We start from the raw sequence: 18,033 nt of genomic DNA, 5'->3' as shown, positions 1-18,033 counted from the left end.
TATATTGAATTTGCAACCTGGTGGAGGTTAGTATAGATGGACTAATAGAACAAGTCCCACACACTGCTACAAGCCCAAGCCAAAATATTTTTTCAGAGCTAGATGCAGATAAAAATTATATTGAATTTGCAACCTGGTGGAGGTTAGTATAGATGGACTAATAGAACAAGTCCCACACACTGCTACAAGCCGAAATATTTTTTCAGAGCTAGATGCAGATAAAAATTATATTGAATTTGCAACCTGGTGGAGGTTAGTATAGAAGGACTAATAGAACAAGTCCCACACACTGCTACAAGCCGAAGCCCAAATATTTTTTCAGAGCTAGATGCAGATAAAAATTATATTGAATTTGCAACCTGGTGGAGGTTAGTATAGATGGACTAATAGAACAAGTCCCACACACTGCTACAAGCCCAAGCCAAAATATTTTTTCAGAGCTAGATGCAGATAAAAATTATATTGAATTTGCAACCTGGTGGAGGTTAGTATAGATGGACTAATAGAACAAGTCCTACACACTGCTACAAGCCGAAATATTTTTTCAGAGCTAGATGCAGATAAAAATTATATTGAATTTGCAACCTGGTGGAGGTTAGTATAGATGGACTAATAGAACAAGTCCCACACACTGCTACAAGCCCAAGCCCAAATATTTTTTCAGAGCTAGATGCAGATAAAAATTATATTGAATTTGCAACCTGGTGGAGGTTAGTATAGATGGACAAATAGAACAAGTCCCACACACTGCTACAAGCCGAAGCCCAAATATTTTTTCAGAGCTAGATGCAGATAAAAATTATATTGAATTTGCAACCTGGTGGAGGTTAGTATAGATGAACTAATAGAACAAGTCCCACACACTGCTACAAGCCGAAATATTTTTTCAGAGCTAGATGCAGATAAAATTATATTGAATTTGCAACCTGGTGGAAGTTAATATACATGGACTAATAGAACAAGTCCCACACACTGCTACAAGCCGAAGCCAAAATATTTTTTCAGAGCTAGATGCAGATAAAAATTATATTGAATTTGCAACCTGGTGGAGGTTAGTATAGATGGACTAATAGAACAAGTCTCACACACTGCTACAAGCCGAAGCCCAAATATTTTTTCAGAGCTAGATGCAGATAAAAATTATATTGAATTTGCAACCTGGTGGAGGTTAGTATAGATGGACTAACAGAACAAGTCCCACACACTGCTGCAAGCCAAAGCCCATATATTTTTTTTTAGAGCTAGATGCAGATAAAAATTATATTGAATTTGCAACCTAGTGGAGGTTAGTATAGATGGACTAATAGAACCAGTCCCACACACTGCTACAAGCCAAAATATTTTTTCAGAGCTAGATGCAGATAAAACTTATATTGAATTTGCAACCTGGTGGAGGTTAGTATAGATTGACTAATAGAACAAGTCCCACACACTGCTACAAGTCCAAGCCAAAATATTTTTTCAGAGCTAGATGCAGATAAAAATTATATTGAATTTGCAACCTGGTGGAGGTTAGTATAGATGGACTAATAGAACAAGTCCCACACACTGCTACAAGCCGAAGCCCAAATATTTTTTCAGAGCTATATGCAGTTAAAAATTATATTGAATTTGCAACCTGGTGGAGGTTAGTATAGATGAACTAATAGAACAAGTCCCACACACTGCTACAAGCACAAATATTTTTTCAGAGCTAGATGCAGATAAAAATGATATTGAATTTGCAACCTGGTGGAGGTTAGTATAGATGGACTAATAGAACAAGTCCCACACACTGCTACAAGCCCAAGCCAAAATATTTTTTCAGAGCTAGATGCAGATAAAAATTATATTGAATTTGCAACCTGGTGGAGGTTAATATAGATGAACTAATAGAACAAGTCCCACACACTGCTACAAGCCGAAATATTTTTTTCAGAGCTAGATGCAGATAAAAATTATATTGAATTTGCAACCTGGTGGAGGTTAGTATAGATGGACTAATAGAACAAGTCCCGCACACTGCTACAAGCCGAAATATTTTTTCAGAGCTAGATGCAGATAAAATTATATTGAATTTGCAACCTGGTGGAGGTTAGTATAGATGGACTAATAGAACAAGTCCCACACACTGCTACAAGCCCAAGCCCAAATATTTTTTCAGAGCTAGATGCAGATAAAAATTATATTGAATTTGCAACCTGGTGGACGTTAGTATAGATGGACTAATAGAACAAGTCCCACACACTGCTACAAGCCCAAGCCAAAATATTTTTTCAGAGCTAGATGCAGATAAAAATTATATTGAATTTGCAACCTGGTGGAGGTTAGTATAGATGGACTAATAGAACAAGTCCCACACACTGCTACAAGCCGAAATATTTTTTCAGAGCTAGATGCAGATAAAAATTATATTGAATTTGCAACCTGGTGGAGGTTAGTATAGAAGGACTAATAGAACAAGTCCCACACACTGCTACAAGCCCAAGCCCAAATATTTTTTCAGAGCTAGATGCAGATAAAAATTATATTGAATTTGCAACCTGGTGGAGGTTAGTATAGATGGACTAATAGAACAAGTCCCACACACTGCTACAAGCCGAAATATTTTTTTCAGAGCTAGATGCAGATAAAAATTATATTGAATTTGCAACCTGGTGGAGGTTAGTATAGATGGACTAATAGAACAAGTCCCGCACACTGCTACAAGCCGAAATATTTTTTCAGAGCTAGATGCAGATAAAAATTATATTGAATTTGCAACCTAGTGGAGGTTAGTATAGATGGACTAATAGAACAAGTTCCACACACTGCTACAAGCCCAAGCCCAAATATTTTTTCAGAGCTAGATGCAGATAAAAATTATATTGAATTTGCAACCTGGTGGAGGTTAGTATAGATGGACTAATAGAACAAGTCCCACACACTGCTACAAGCCCAAGCCAAAATATTTTTTCAGAGCTAGATGCAGATAAAAATTATATTGAATTTGCAACCTGGTGGAGGTTAGTATAGATGGACTAATAGAACAAGTCCCACACACTGCTACAAGCCGAAATATTTTTTCAGAGCTAGATGCAGATAAAAATTATATTGAATTTGCAACCTGGTGGAGGTTAGTATAGAAGGACTAATAGAACAAGTCCCACACACTGCTACAAGCCCAAGCCCAAATATTTTTTCAGAGCTAGATGCAGATAAAAATTATATTGAATTTGCAACCTGGTGGAGGTTAGTATAGATGGACTAATAGAACAAGTCCCACACACTGCTACAAGCCCAAGCCAAAATATTTTTTCAGAGCTAGATGCAGATGAAAATTATATTGAATTTGCAACCTGGTGGAGATTAGTATAGATGGACTAATAGAACAAGTCCTACACACTGCTACAAGCCGAAATATTTTTTCAGAGCTAGATGCAGATAAAAATTATATTGAATTTGCAACCTGGTGGAGGTTAGTATAGATGGACTAATAGAACAAGTCCCACACACTGCTACAAGCCCAAGCCCAAATATTTTTTCAGAGCTAGATGCAGATAAAAATTATATTGAATTTGCAACCTGGTGGAGGTTAGTATAGATGGACTAATAGAACAAGTCCCACACACTGCTACAAGCCGAAGCCCAAATATTTTTTCAGAGCTAGATGCAGATAAAAATTATATTGAATTTGCAACCTGGTGGAGGTTAGTATAGATGAACTAATAGAACAAGTCCCACACACTGCTACAAGCCGAAATATTTTTTCAGAGCTAGATGCAGATAAAATTTTATTGAATTTGCAACCTGGTGGAAGTTAATATACATGGACTAATAGAACAAGTCCCACACACTGCTACAAGCCGAAGCCAAAATATTTTTTCAGAGCTAGATGCAGATAAAAATTATATTGAATTTGCAACCTGGTGGAGGTTAGTATAGATGGACTAATAGAACAAGTCTCACACACTGCTACAAGCCGAAGCCCAAATATTTTTTCAGAGCTAGATGCAGATAAAAATTATATTGAATTTGCAACCTGGTGGAGGTTAGTATAGATGGACTAACAGAACAAGTCCCACACACTGCTGCAAGCCAAAGCCCATATATTTTTTTTTAGAGCTAGATGCAGATAAAAATTATATTGAATTTGCAACCTAGTGGAGGTTAGTATAGATGGACTAATAGAACGAGTCCCACACACTGCTACAAGCCAAAATATTTTTTCAGAGCTAGATGCAGATAAAACTTATATTGAATTTGCAACCTGGTGGAGGTTAGTATAGATTGACTAATAGAACAATTCCCACACACTGCTACAAGTCCAAGCCAAAATATTTTTTCAGAGCTAGATGCAGATAAAAATTATATTGAATTTGCAACCTGGTGGAGGTTAGTATAGATGGACTAATAGAACAAGTCCCACACACTGCTACAAGCCGAAATATTTTTTCAGAGCTAGATGCAGATAAAAATTATATTGAATTTGCAACCTGGTGGAGGTTAGTATAGAAGGACTAATAGAACAAGTCCCACACACTGCTACAAGCCCAAGCCCAAATATTTTTTCAGAGCTAGATGCAGATAAAAATTATATTGAATTTGCAACCTGGTGGAGGTTAGTATAGATGGACTAATAGAACAAGTCCCACACACTGCTACAAGCCGAAATATTTTTTTCAGAGCTAGATGCAGATAAAATATATATTGAATTTGCAACCTGGTGGAGGTTAGTATAGATGGACTAATAGAACAAGTCCCGCACACTGCTACAAGCCGAAATATTTTTTCAGAGCTAGATGCAGATAAAAATTATATTGAATTTGCAACCTGGTGGAGGTTAGTATAGATGGACTAATAGAACAAGTCCCACACACTGCTACAAGCCCAAGCCCAAATATTTTTTCAGAGCTAGATGCAGATAAAAATTATATTGAATTTGCAACCTGGTGGAGGTTAGTATAGATGGACTAATAGAACAAGTCCCACACACTGCTACAAGCCCAAGCCAAAATATTTTTTCAGAGCTAGATGCAGATAAAAATTATATTGAATTTGCAACCTGGTGGAGGTTAGTATAGATGGGCTAATAGAACAAGTCCCACACACTGCTACAAGCCGAAATATTTTTTCAGAGCTAGATGCAGATAAAAATTATATTGAATTTGCAACCTGGTGGAGGTTAGTATAGAAGGACTAATAGAACAAGTCCCACACACTGCTACAAGCTCAAGCCCAAATATTTTTTCAGAGCTAGATGCAGATAAAAATTATATTGAATTTGCAACCTGGTGGAGGTTAGTATAGATGGACTAATAGAACAAGTCCCACACACTGCTACAAGCCCAAGCCAAAATATTTTTTCAGAGCTAGATGCAGATAAAAATTATATTGAATTTGCAACCTGGTGGAGGTTAGTATAGATGGACTAATAGAACAAGTCCTACACACTGCTACAAGCCGAAATATTTTTTCAGAGCTAGATGCAGATAAAAATTATATTGAATTTGCAACCTGGTGGAGGTTAGTATAGATGGACTAATAGAACAAGTCCCACACACTGCTACAAGCCCAAGCCCAAATATTTTTTCAGAGCTAGATGCAGATAAAAATTATATTGAATTTGCAACCTGGTGGAGGTTAGTATAGATGGACTAATAGAACAAGTCCCACACACTGCTACAAGCCGAAGCCCAAATATTTTTTCAGAGCTAGATGCAGATAAAAATTATATTGAATTTGCAACCTGGTGGAGGTTAGTATAGATGAACTAATAGAACAAGTCCCACACACTGCTACAAGCCGAAATATTTTTTCAGAGCTAGATGCAGATAAAATTATATTGAATTTGCAACCTGGTGGAAGTTAATATACATGGACTAATAGAACAAGTCCCACACACTGCTACAAGCCGAAGCCAAAATATTTTTTCAGAGCTAGATGCAGATAAAAATTATATTGAATTTGCAACCTGGTGGAAGTTAGTATAGATGGACTAATAGAACAAGTCTCACACACTGCTACAAGCCGAAGCCCAAATATTTTTTCAGAGCTAGATGCAGATAAAAATTATATTGAATTTGCAACCTGGTGGAGGTTAGTATAGATGGACTAACAGAACAAGTCCCACACACTGCTGCAAGCCGAAGCCCATATATTTTTTTTTAGAGCTAGATGCAGATAAAAATTATATTGAATTTGCAACCTAGTGGAGCTTAGTATAGATGGACTAATAGAACAAGTCCCACACACTGCTACAAGCCAAAATATTTTTTCAGAGCTAGATGCAGATAAAACTTATATTGAATTTGCAACCTGGTGGAGGTTAGTATAGATTGACTAATAGAACAAGTCCCACACACTGCTACAAGCCCAAGCCAAAATATTTTTTCAGAGCTAGATGCAGATAAAAATTACATTGAATTTGCAACCTGGTGGAGGTTAGTATAGATGGACTAATAGAACAAGTCCCACACACTGCTAAAAGCTGAAATATTTTTTCAGAGCTAGATGCAGATAAATATTATATTGAATTTGCAACCTGGTGGAGGTTAGTATAGATGGACTAATAGAACAAGTCCCACACACTGCTACAAGCCAAAATATTTTTTCAGAGCTAGATGCAGATAAAAATTATATTGAATTTGCAACCTGGTGGAGGTTAGCATAGGTGGACTAATAGAACAAGTCCCACACACTGCTACAAGCCGAAATATTTTTTCAGAGCTAGATGCAGATAAAAATTATATTGAATTTGCAACCTGGTGGAGGTTAGTATAGATGGACTAATAGAACAAGTCCCACACACAGCTACAAGCCGAAATATTTTTTCAGAGCTAGATGCAGATAAAATTATATTGAATTTGCAACCTGGTGGAGGTTAGTATAGATGGACTAATAGAATAAGTCCCACACACTGCTACAAGCCGAAGCCAAAATATTTTTTCAGAGCTAGATGCAGATAAAAATTATATTGAATTTGCAACCTGGTGGAGGTTAGTATAGATTTACTAATAGAACAAGTCTCACACACTGCTACAAGCCGAAGCCCAAATATTTTTTCAGAGCAAGATGCAGATAAAAATTATTTTGAATTTGCAACCTGGTGGAGGTTAGTATAGATGGACTAATAGAACAAGTCCCACACACTGCTACAAGCCGAAATATTTTTTCAGAGCTAGATGCAGATAAAATTTTATTGAATTTGCAACCTGGTGGAGGTTAGTATACATGGACTAATAGAACAAGTCCCACACACTGCTACAAGCCGAAGCCAAAATATTTTTTCAGAGCTAGATGCAGATAAAAATTATATTGAATTTGCAACCTGGTGGAGGTTAGTATAGATGGACTAACAGAACAAGTCCCACACACTGCTGCAAGCCGAAGCCCATATATTTTTTTTTAGCGCTAGATGCAGATAAAAATAATATTGAATTTGCAACCTAGTGGAGGTTAGTATAGATGGACTAATAGAACAAGTCCCACACACTGCTACAAGCCGAAATATTTTTTCAGAGCTAGATGCAGATAAAAATTATATTGAATTTGCAACCTGGTGGAGGTTAGTATAGATGGACTAATAGAACAAGTCCCACACACTGCTACAAGCCAAAATATTTTTTCAGAGCTAGATGCAGATAAAAATGATATTGAATTTGCAACCTGGTGGAGGTTAGTATAGATGGACTAATAGAACACGTCCCACACACTGCTACAAGCCGAAACCCAAATATTTTTTCAGAGCTAGATGCAGATAAAAATGATATTGAATTTGCAACCTGGTGGAAGTTAGTATAGATGGACTAACAGAACAAGTCCCACACACTGCTACAAGCCGAAGCCCAAATATTTTTTCAGAACTAGATGCAGATAAAAATTATATTGAATGTGCAACCTGTTGGAGGTTAGTATAGATGGACTAATGGAACAAGTCCCACACACTGCTACAAGCCGAAATATTTTTTCAGAGCTAGATGCAGATAAAAATTATATTGAATTTGCAACCTGGTGGAGGTTAGTATAGATGGACTAATAGAATGATGCTATGCCCTAAAGGTTTTACTTCACTAGGTGCAGTAAAAAAAATTGTATTCTATACACAGGTGGTGTAGCTTGCAACACAGATAGCCTACTCCACTGACTAACACACACTGCAAGAGGCCAAAAAGGATTTGCTTTGCTAGATTTAGCCAAATGCTGTGAAAAAAACTTACACAGCATTGGCACAGACCTGCCTGGCAAAAAGTGATAGGAACTGATGTAACCTAGTCCTCAAAAGGACTGCAATCACAAATATTCCCTACTCCCAAGCTATCTGTAGATTTGTGCGAAAATTGGCTTGAAATTAACAAAGTATAGCGCACACAGCAACAGCGGTGCCATCTAACATGCAGCTGCAGCAGTGAGAAAATGGTGGTGACGGGAAAATGGCTGGGTCTTATAGGACAAGGACATGTGACATACACTGCCAATGACACATGCCCTTGCTTGTGTGAAAAAAAGCACTCCGCTCCGTGTGTGCGCTGCTGATAGGCTGACAGATTGCACCTCCCCACTGTAAATGCGGGAAAGAGAAAAAAAAATGGAGATCTTCATTATTTCTGCAGAGATCCATCCCCTGCCCCTCCCCCCGCCCCGCTGTACACTCAAACTGCGTATTAACATTAATTTTCAGCATTACAGAGAAAAAATCCAGTTATTGTTTTGGTGCACGAACAGTTATCGAACATAACCTCGAACAGCCGAATTTTTTTCAAATTGTTCGTGTTCGCCGAACGGCTCGAACACCGCCCAAAACAGCTCGAATTTGAGATTGGCAAACAGTTCGAGTCGAACACCTCTCATCTCTACTGGTGACTGGGCGTCTCCCTTCTGTCTAACTTGCTGTCTGCTGCCTGTTGGCAAGTGTAGTCCACCACTAGCCACAGATATGACAAGGTGGATTAGAGGATGTGAGGGAGTGTTTTTGTTTGTCTGCTCTCTTGACCTGTCTGATACTTGGGGTAGGTACCAAAAGGGGATAATACTAGCAACCTCCATGGACAATGATCATCACATCCAACAGATATCCAACATATTATCATTATTAGAATCTAACATGTAGTCTCTTCATTTACTTACATACTGCTAACTGGTGACAACAAAGTTACAGTATATCATAGAACATGGTTTCCAGTTTGGAAGTGTTCCTGCACTCTCTGGAATTATGACACGAGTTATTGTAGATAAAACTGCAGGTTTAATGTTGATGCATTTATGAGTCCACTGATTCCTTCCTTAGGACAACTATACAAAATCAGCTATTTTCAGTTTCAGGACTCTGAAACGCGTCGACATTAAACCTGCAATTTCATCTACTATAACTCATGTCATAATTCCAGAGAGCGCAGGAACACTTTTAATCAAGTTACCTTTAATGATATTTTATGGAAGCTGCTGCATCTGGTCTTCAGGCTCTTTAAATAATGTGTCTTACACAAACTTACAAGGTGTGCGGTTTTATCTTTATTCAATCATCATACTTTTAACCTGGATAAGACCCTATTGCACTCTTGCATTTCTTTACACAACGTGGTTTCAAGAGCAGACTCACTTGGTGACAGTCTCATCAATACACAGGGTGCTTCCTACTCGGGACTTGCCTTTTTCACGTGTATTATTAATATCCATTAATGTACACAGGCAGCAGTGATGTAAATTCTTCCCACTCCTTCCAAATGCATGGGTGATGGGTTATTTCATTTCACAAACTGTGCCTAGAATACATAAATGCTGCAGAGAATAGGAGCAGAATTTTCCATACCAGTAAGAACTGAAGGGCTGAAAATACATGAAATCCAAAGATATAAATAATACATATCTCATTCTTGTTCATCTTTATTTGTAGATGTCAATGCATGCTTGGCTGCACACAACTGAATACCACAAGCATAATGCATACCAGCCACAAGAGCATGCTCTACAATTTTAGTACCTAGGACACAAAGAGATATAGTGATTTACAAATGAAAGCAGTCACACAGTTTAAGCAAAAGATACAGAAAAAGTAGTAACTGAGCTGTGGGGAATATGCAACAAGACTGCTGACAAATAAAGCCAAAGTCAGAAGAACAGGCACCGATGTAATGAAGTTGCAAAAGGGGTTATGATCACAGGATGCGTGATCAACAGTGATTATCGAGCACTAAAATTATCTAGTGCTTATTACGCAAATCGAGTAGGTTGGACGCTCGGACGTGCTCAACTCGAGTAATGAGTATAATGGAAGTCAATAGGAAACTCGAGCATTCTTCCGGCAGACAATAACAATAGGTCTGGGGGCTAGCAGAAAAATTGTTGTAATGGATGGAAACAGCACCCAAATGGAATGGGAACAGCATGGGGAAGGTGCCTGGATGCATCTCTGACCCCCAGGTTGCTGATGGGATCTGAATAAATAATAAAAAGAAACGACGTGAGGTCCACCCTATTTTTGATAACCAGCCAAGGTAAAGCAGACAGATGGTGCTGATATTATCAGGTTGAGAAGGACCAACGTTTTTTTTACCCTTCCTAGCCTAAAAATACCAGCCCATAGGTACCCCAAAATTGACGCATCACATTAGATGTGGAAATTCTGGCGCTTTGCCCGGCCACCACATCACGGCAATCGGGGTAATATTTTTGGGTTGATGTCAGCTGTGTAATGTCAGTTGGCATCAAACCCAGGGGTTAGTAATGTAGAGGCGTCTTTCAGACACTCCCATTACTAACCCAGTAGGTTAAAAGGAAAAAAACAAAAAAATATGTTATTTTAAAAAACACTCTCCAACTCCCTGGTTCACCAATTTATTAATAAAAAAAAATGTTGATCTGAAGAAGTCCAAGGATTCCGACGTAGTCCACAAATGGCAACCTGAAAGACATAAAAAAAGAGAATTGAATAAATAAAGACAAGAGACAGTCCCTCGTACACCAATTAATTAACCCCGCAGCTCCGACGTAATCCATGGCGTTTCCACGACGTCCACAGATTCTGTAGTACAACCTATGGAGCCTTGTTCTGAGAACGAAGCCTCATAGGTCACTCCCGGTCAGGCTGCACTCTATGATGCCCAGACCAGGTTTGCCAACCATGTCCCCACCACTGATTGGCAGCTTCATTTCTATGCATAGTATATGCAAAAAGCTGACAATTAACAGTGTGGGTTGGAATACAAAGTGTTCAGTATTCAATGAACTGGTACATCTGCAGCAGATAAAACAGTGATTAATCAAAACTACAGCAAGTAGCCCAATAAATGACATATCGATGGAATCGGGGTCTCTGCTACTACAACATCCTGTTTCAGCTTGGGTAGGAAAAAACTGGTGACAGATTCCCTTTAAAAGTCTTCAATCACATCTTAAGCGGTTTGTTTTAAATCCTTTGTACTGCTGTACAAAGGCTAAATTTTACAAAATATGTAACTGTCTAAATACTTTTGGGCCCAACTAAATAATTTGAATAATAGTATTATTGAATGACTTTCTCATAAGGAATGGACTATATTTATCAATTGCATCTGCATCTATGTTCATAACCATCTGCGTGAACTCCCCTTCAAACAAAATCCTGCTTTCGCCCCTGAGCTATGCTATCAATTCTACCGCTTTTCTACTTGAGAGCAGAGTTTATTGCTACTAATCTAAACATTCATCTGAATTAGGTTAAACCAGGTTATCAGATCGTTTCTCTTTTCTAGTGAAAGAAATGCACTTTTATGTTTATGCTTTGCATGAGCATCCCCTTAATCTCTGCCCCATTTCCACTGTGGGTGCACAGAAATCTGAGCTTAGAATAATAACTACTCTACTTTTATTAGAATCTAATTGATTCTGTTTTGGAGCATAGTTACATGTTTTGTGTTTTATATAAATATAAGTCTACGCTATTGACATAGGTGGATGTTGTTGCACAATAGCTATGGATGCACAAAGTTGGGTACATTTCTTCCAAGCATCGTTATGGGCTCATGCAGACGACTGTTTTATAGGTCCGAGTGCGATTTGACAAATCATCGCATCACACTCGGACCAATGTTATTCTATGGGTGCTGTGCACATGTCCAATTTTTTCCTCGGACAAAATCTGATCAAAGAATAAATTGAAGCATGTCCAATTTGCATATGATACTCAGATCGCATTCGGCCATTCAACTCAATGAGTTTGTGGAATAAATCGGACAGCACTCGGATGACATCTGAGTGCAGTCCAATTCTCTTGGACTGACAGAATGGAGAAAAGGATGAAGTTTTTTTTCCCACCTTCTCCTCATCCGAGAAAATCGAATTACAACGTGATCACACACTGATTAAACTCTGATCAGAGTGTGATTAGCATTATTGGCTCAGTGTCTCTTCTGGACGCGAGGCTAAACAGTCACATCATGCCATCATTCAGCATGGTATCTAGATGTAGCAGAGTTGAACTCGTCGAGGGACAAATGAATTATCTCTGGACAGGTGAGGAATATAGTGTTTTATTATTCTGCATTTTTCAAGAGGAGGGGTGTTTATTTCACATAAAGGACTTTACTCTGTGCGTTTATTAAATTTGACTATGGGGTTAGTAATGGGGGTGTCTTATAGATGCCTCTCCATTACTAACCCCTGGGCTTAATGTCAGTGGCCATAAAACAGCTGACATCAACCCTACAACTATTACCTCACTTGCCACCGCACCAGGGCAAATGAGAAGAGTGGAGGCAAACCACCAGAATTGGTGCATCTGATGGATGCACCATTACTGGGGTGGCTGAGGGTTGATTTTCTTAGTCTGGGAGGGGGCCAATATCCATGGCCCCTTTCTAACCTATCGATATCAGCCTGCAGCTGTCTGCCTAGCCCTTGCTGATTATTAAAATAGGGGGGACCCCATGTCATTTTTTTTGTGGGGTTCACCCTTATTAATAACCAGTAAAGGCTAAGCTGTGAGCTGACATTAATAACCTGCGAAGATCCATATTTATTACCGCCTTCCCACACTATGAACATCAGCCCCCAGCTGTCCGCTTTCCCTCAGCTGGTTAAGATAATTTGTCGAACCCCACACCATTTTTTTCTTTTATTATATCTATATCTATTCTATTCTAACGGTGTGATTTTACTGTAATCGGCTGTTGAAATGTCAGGTTTCATGTGAGATGGGTGCATAAAAATTTCACAACTTATACATGGTCCGTGTGCTGTGCATTTCTTTCTCGCACCCATTGTCTTGCATTGGCGAGTATCGTCCGATACATGCAGCCACTAGAAGCATGCTGCGTTTTTTTCTCAGTCCGATCCGAGCTGAGAAAAAAAATTGCAGATGAACACAGATTCATTGACAAACATTAGTCAGAGTGCAATACGATTTTTTATCGGATTGCACTTGTCCGTTTTAAACGCAGATGAGTATGAGCCCTAAGACAAGCACTTGAATGATGAATATGAAGCACATGACATTTTTAGACCATATATATTTTTTCATGTTATATGCATTATTCAGACTCATTTTAATAAGTATAATTAAAGTACAGTTCGGGGCCTTTTAATCCCTTTCTAACATATGACATACTGGTATGTCATATGCCGGCTTCCTGACTTCCGTTAATTTGCAAGCAGAGTCTGCAGTTTTCCCGGCAGATGATGACTGTGATAATCAGCCATCATCTGCCTCTAAAAGTCTCGGATGGAGCGGAGTTGCGCCCATGGCTGTTTACCTGTTGAAAGCCGCTGTCAATCTGTGACAGCGGCATTTAATGAGCATCATCCTATGCGCTCATCGGCGTGCTCATGATGTGAAAGCGGGGCGCTGATGGGATGCAATTACAGCCGGGGGTGTACTGAAGACCCACGTGTCTGTCATAACGGTACTCCTGTGAAAACCAGCCTGTAGCTATAGTTCATAGGAGACCATGTTTTTTGCTGTGGTATTGCTGTGTTTAGTAGAAGCGAACAGACAATTGCAAGTTTAAGTCCCTTACGGGGATAATTAAATAAAGTAGAAAGGAAAAAAAATGCTTTTTAAAAATATGAAAAGAATAAAAACAATTCACCCACCTTTTCCTCCATTAAAAATAAAGAGATAAAAAAATAAAAAACACATATATTTCATTTTGCTGCATTCTTAGGAGTATGATATATCAAATTATAAAATAAATTAACCCGATCGGTAAACGATGTAATGAGAAAAAATCGAAACGCTAGAATTAAGATTTTTCGGCTGCCCCAACACTGTAATAAAATGCAAGAAGTAATCAAAACATCCTATATACCTCAAAATGGTATTAATAAAAATTTAAGCTCAGGGTGCAAAAAATAAGCCCTCACACAGCCCCATCAACCAAAAATTTAAAAAATTACGGATCTCAGCAAATAGCGGCACAAGTGAATTTTTCTATTTTACAAATTTCTGAATTTTTTTTCACCACTTAAAATTAAAAAGAAAACTATGCATGTTTGGTATCTCCATTATCATACTGACCTGGAGAATCAAATTGGCAAGTCAATTTTACTGTATCGTGAACATAGTAAATGCAAAAAAAAAAAAAACATTGCAGAATTGGGCTTTTTTTTGCTAATTCGCAGCACTTGGAATTTTTTCTAAGACGCTGCTTCCATCCGTCTGCTGTATGTGTTTCTCACTGACTCATAGACTTATATTGGCCCTTTTCATCTGGATACTGGAAAAAGAGGACATGGCTCTGTACGGAGATGGACATACTGTCAACATTCCACCTTGAAGAATATGTGTATTGGTGTATTGTGTAATGTAAAATGTAACATAGGCTAATAGTGTTGGTACTGCGTTCTGCCTGACAATAGGGAAATTTAGAGTTATTATTATTATTATTATTTATTATTATAGCGCCATTTATTCCATGGCGCTTTACATGTGAAAAAGGGGGTATAATACAAGAACAATTTCAATAATCTTGAACACAATGTGACAGCGACTGGTACAGGCGGAGCGAGGACCCTGCCTACGAGGGCTCACAATCTACGAGGGATGGGTGAGGATACAGTAGGTGAGGGTAGAGCTGGTCGTGCAGCGGTATGGTGGAGCGGTGGTTACTGCAAGTTGTAGGCTTGTCGGAAGAGGTGGGTCTTCAGGTTCCTTTTGAAGGTTTCCACGGTAGGCGAGAGTCTGATACGTTGGGGTAGAGAGTTCCAGAGTAGGGCGGAAGCACGGGAGAAATCTTGTATACGGTTGTGGGAGGAGGAGATAAGAGGGGAGTAGAGCAGGAGATCTTGTGAGGATCGGAGGTTGCGTGCAGGTATGTAACGGGAGACTAGGTCGGAGATATATGGAGGAGACAGGTTGTGAATGGCTTTGTATGTCATGGTTAGGGTTTTGAACTGGAGTCTCTGAGCAATGGGGAGCCAGTGAAGAGATTGACAGAGAGGAGAGGCCGGGGAATAGCGGGGGGACAGGTTGATTAGTCGAGCAGCAGAGTTTATGATAGATTGGAGGGGTGCGAGAGTGTTAGAGGGGAGGTCACAGAGCAGGAGGTTGCAGTAGTCAAGGCGGGAGATGATGAGGGCGTGCACTAGTGTTTTTGCAGATTCATGGTTTAGGAATGTGCGGATCCGGGAGATATTTTTGAGTTGGAGTTGGCAGGAAGTGGAAAGGGCTTGGATATGTGGTTTGAAGGAGAGTTCCGAGTCCAGGGTTACCCCGAGGCAGCGAGCTTGAGGGACTGGGGAGAGTGGGCAGCCATTGACTATGATGGATAGGTCAGTTGGGAGGGTTGAATGAGATGGCGGAAAGATGATGAATTCTGTTTTGTCCATGTTAAGTTTTAGAAATCTAGCAGAGAAGAAGGATGAAATAGCAGACAGACATTGTGGGATTTTGGTTAATACGGAGGTGATATCGGGTCCAGAGAGGTAGATCTGTGTGTCATCAGCATAGAGGTGATAATGAAAGCCATGAGACTCTATGAGCTGTCCCAGGCCTAAGGTGTAGATGGAGAAGAGCAGGGGTCCTAGAACTGAACCTTGGGGGACACCGACAGATAGGGGGCGAGATGAAGAGGTGGTGTGTGAGTGGGAGACACTGAATGTCCGGTCTGTTAGGTATGAGGAGATCCAGGATAGGGCCAAGTCTGTGATGCCGAGAGATGAGAGAGTCTGTAGTAAGAGGGAATGGTCCACTGTGTCAAAGGCAGATGACAGGTCTAGGAGGAGGAGGACAGAGTAGTGTCGCTTAGATTTGGCGGTTAGTAGGTCGTTTGTGACTTTAGTCAGTGCAGTTTCAGTAGAATGGTGCGGTCGGAAACCAGATTGTAGGCGGTCAAAGAGGGAGCAGGAGGAGAGGTGGGAGGACAGTTCAGAATGGACATGTTGTTCCAGTAGTTTTGAGGCATAGGGGAGAAGTGATATGGGGCGATAGCTAGACACAGAGGATGGGTCAAGGGAGGGCTTTTTGAGGATGGGTGTGATTGAGGCATGTTTGAAACATGAGGGGAAGACACCAGTTGTTAGTGACAGGTTGAAGAGGTGGGCTAGGGCTGGGATGAAGATAGTGGTAAGGTTTGGGATGAGGTGAGACGGGATTGGGTCAAGTTTACAGGTGGTGAGGTGTGATTTGGAGAGTAAGGAGGAAAGTTGATCTTCAGAAATGGTGGAGAATGTAGTTTTGGAGGAGGAGGGTTGAGTAGGTGTGGGGAGGGGCTGTGGGGGCTTTAGGCAAAAGCTTTGTCTGATGGTGTCAATCTTCTGCTTGAAGAATGAGGCAAAGTCTTCGGCTGAAATAAGAGGAGAGGGAGGAGGCACTGGGGGACGGAGGAGAGAATTGAAGGTGTTGAATAGTTGTTTGGGGTTGTGGGACAGGGAGGATATGAGAGATGTGAAGTATGTTTGTTTTGCTGCAGTGAGTGTGGACTTGAAGGTAGTGAGGGACTGTTTGAATGCGATAAAGTGCTCATGGGAGTGGGACCTTTTCCATCTACGTTCAGCAACCCTGGAGGCCCGTCGCAGTTCTTTAGTTAGGCTGGTGTGCCAGGGTTGTCTGTTGATTGTGCGAGTCTTGGTATGCGTGAGGGGGGCGACCGAATCGAGAGCTGCAGCTGTTGTGGTGTTGTATAAAGTGGCAGCAGCATCTGCATCATGTAAGGAACTAATGTCTGTAAGAGGGAGGAGGGATTCAGAGAGAGAGTGTAGGTCAAGGTGTTTGAGATTTCTACGAGGGTATTCAAGTTTGTGGAGTGGGGATTGTTGCCCCGGGGAGGAGAGAGAAGAGAATGTGAGTAGGTTGTGGTCAGAGAGAGGGAGAGGTGAGTTAGAGAGGTTAGATAGGGAACAGAGGCGGGTGAAGATGAGGTCCAGCGTGTGGCCGTCTTTGTGGGTGGGTGTGGAAGACCACTGGGTAAGACCAAAGGAGGAAGTGAGGGATAGAAGCTTAGAGGCAACTGAGAGGGAAGTATCAATGGGGATGTTAAAGTCGCCCATGAGGATAGTGGGGATGTCAACAGATAGGAAATGAAGTAGCCAGGTGGTGAAGTGGTCAAAGAAAGTGGTGGCTGATCCTGGGGGGCGGTAGATGACAGCCAGTTGGAGGTTGGAGGGGGAGTAGATGCGCACACAGTGCACTTCAAAAGACGGGAGAGTAATTGCGGGCGGCAGTGGGATCTGGGTGAAGGAGCAGTTTTCTGAGAGGAGGAAACCTATTCCTCCACCGTGCTTGCCGTTGGGGCGGGGGGTATGGGAGAGGTGGAATCCGCCATACGAAAGTGCAGCAGGAGAGGTTGTGTCGAAGGGGGTGAGCCAGGTTTCAGTGATTCCGAGGAAGGAAAGCTTGTTAGTGATGAAGAGATCGTGAATGTAGGAAAGTTTATTGCAGACAGAGCGAGCGTTCCATAGAGCTCCTGTTAGTGGAACTGGGGAAGCGGGGGCTGGGCGGATGGGTGTAAGGTTCGAAGGGTTACGAGAGTTTGGGATAGATCGGGGGTAGAAGGTGGAAGTGAATGTAGGGATGTGGTGAGGAGGGCCAGGATTTGGAGAGATGTCGCCGGCAGTAAGGAGGAGCAGAGAAAGCGTTATTAGGTGGGAGCAGGAGAGGGCATG

The sequence above is a fragment of the Phyllobates terribilis genome, unplaced genomic scaffold, assembly GCF_046119375.1.
Source record: "Phyllobates terribilis strain yellow unplaced genomic scaffold, ASM4611937v1 Scaffold_9__5_contigs__length_417890890, whole genome shotgun sequence".
Classification (NCBI taxonomy): domain Eukaryota; kingdom Metazoa; phylum Chordata; class Amphibia; order Anura; family Dendrobatidae; genus Phyllobates; species Phyllobates terribilis.
This window is presented reverse-complemented; position numbering follows the sequence as displayed.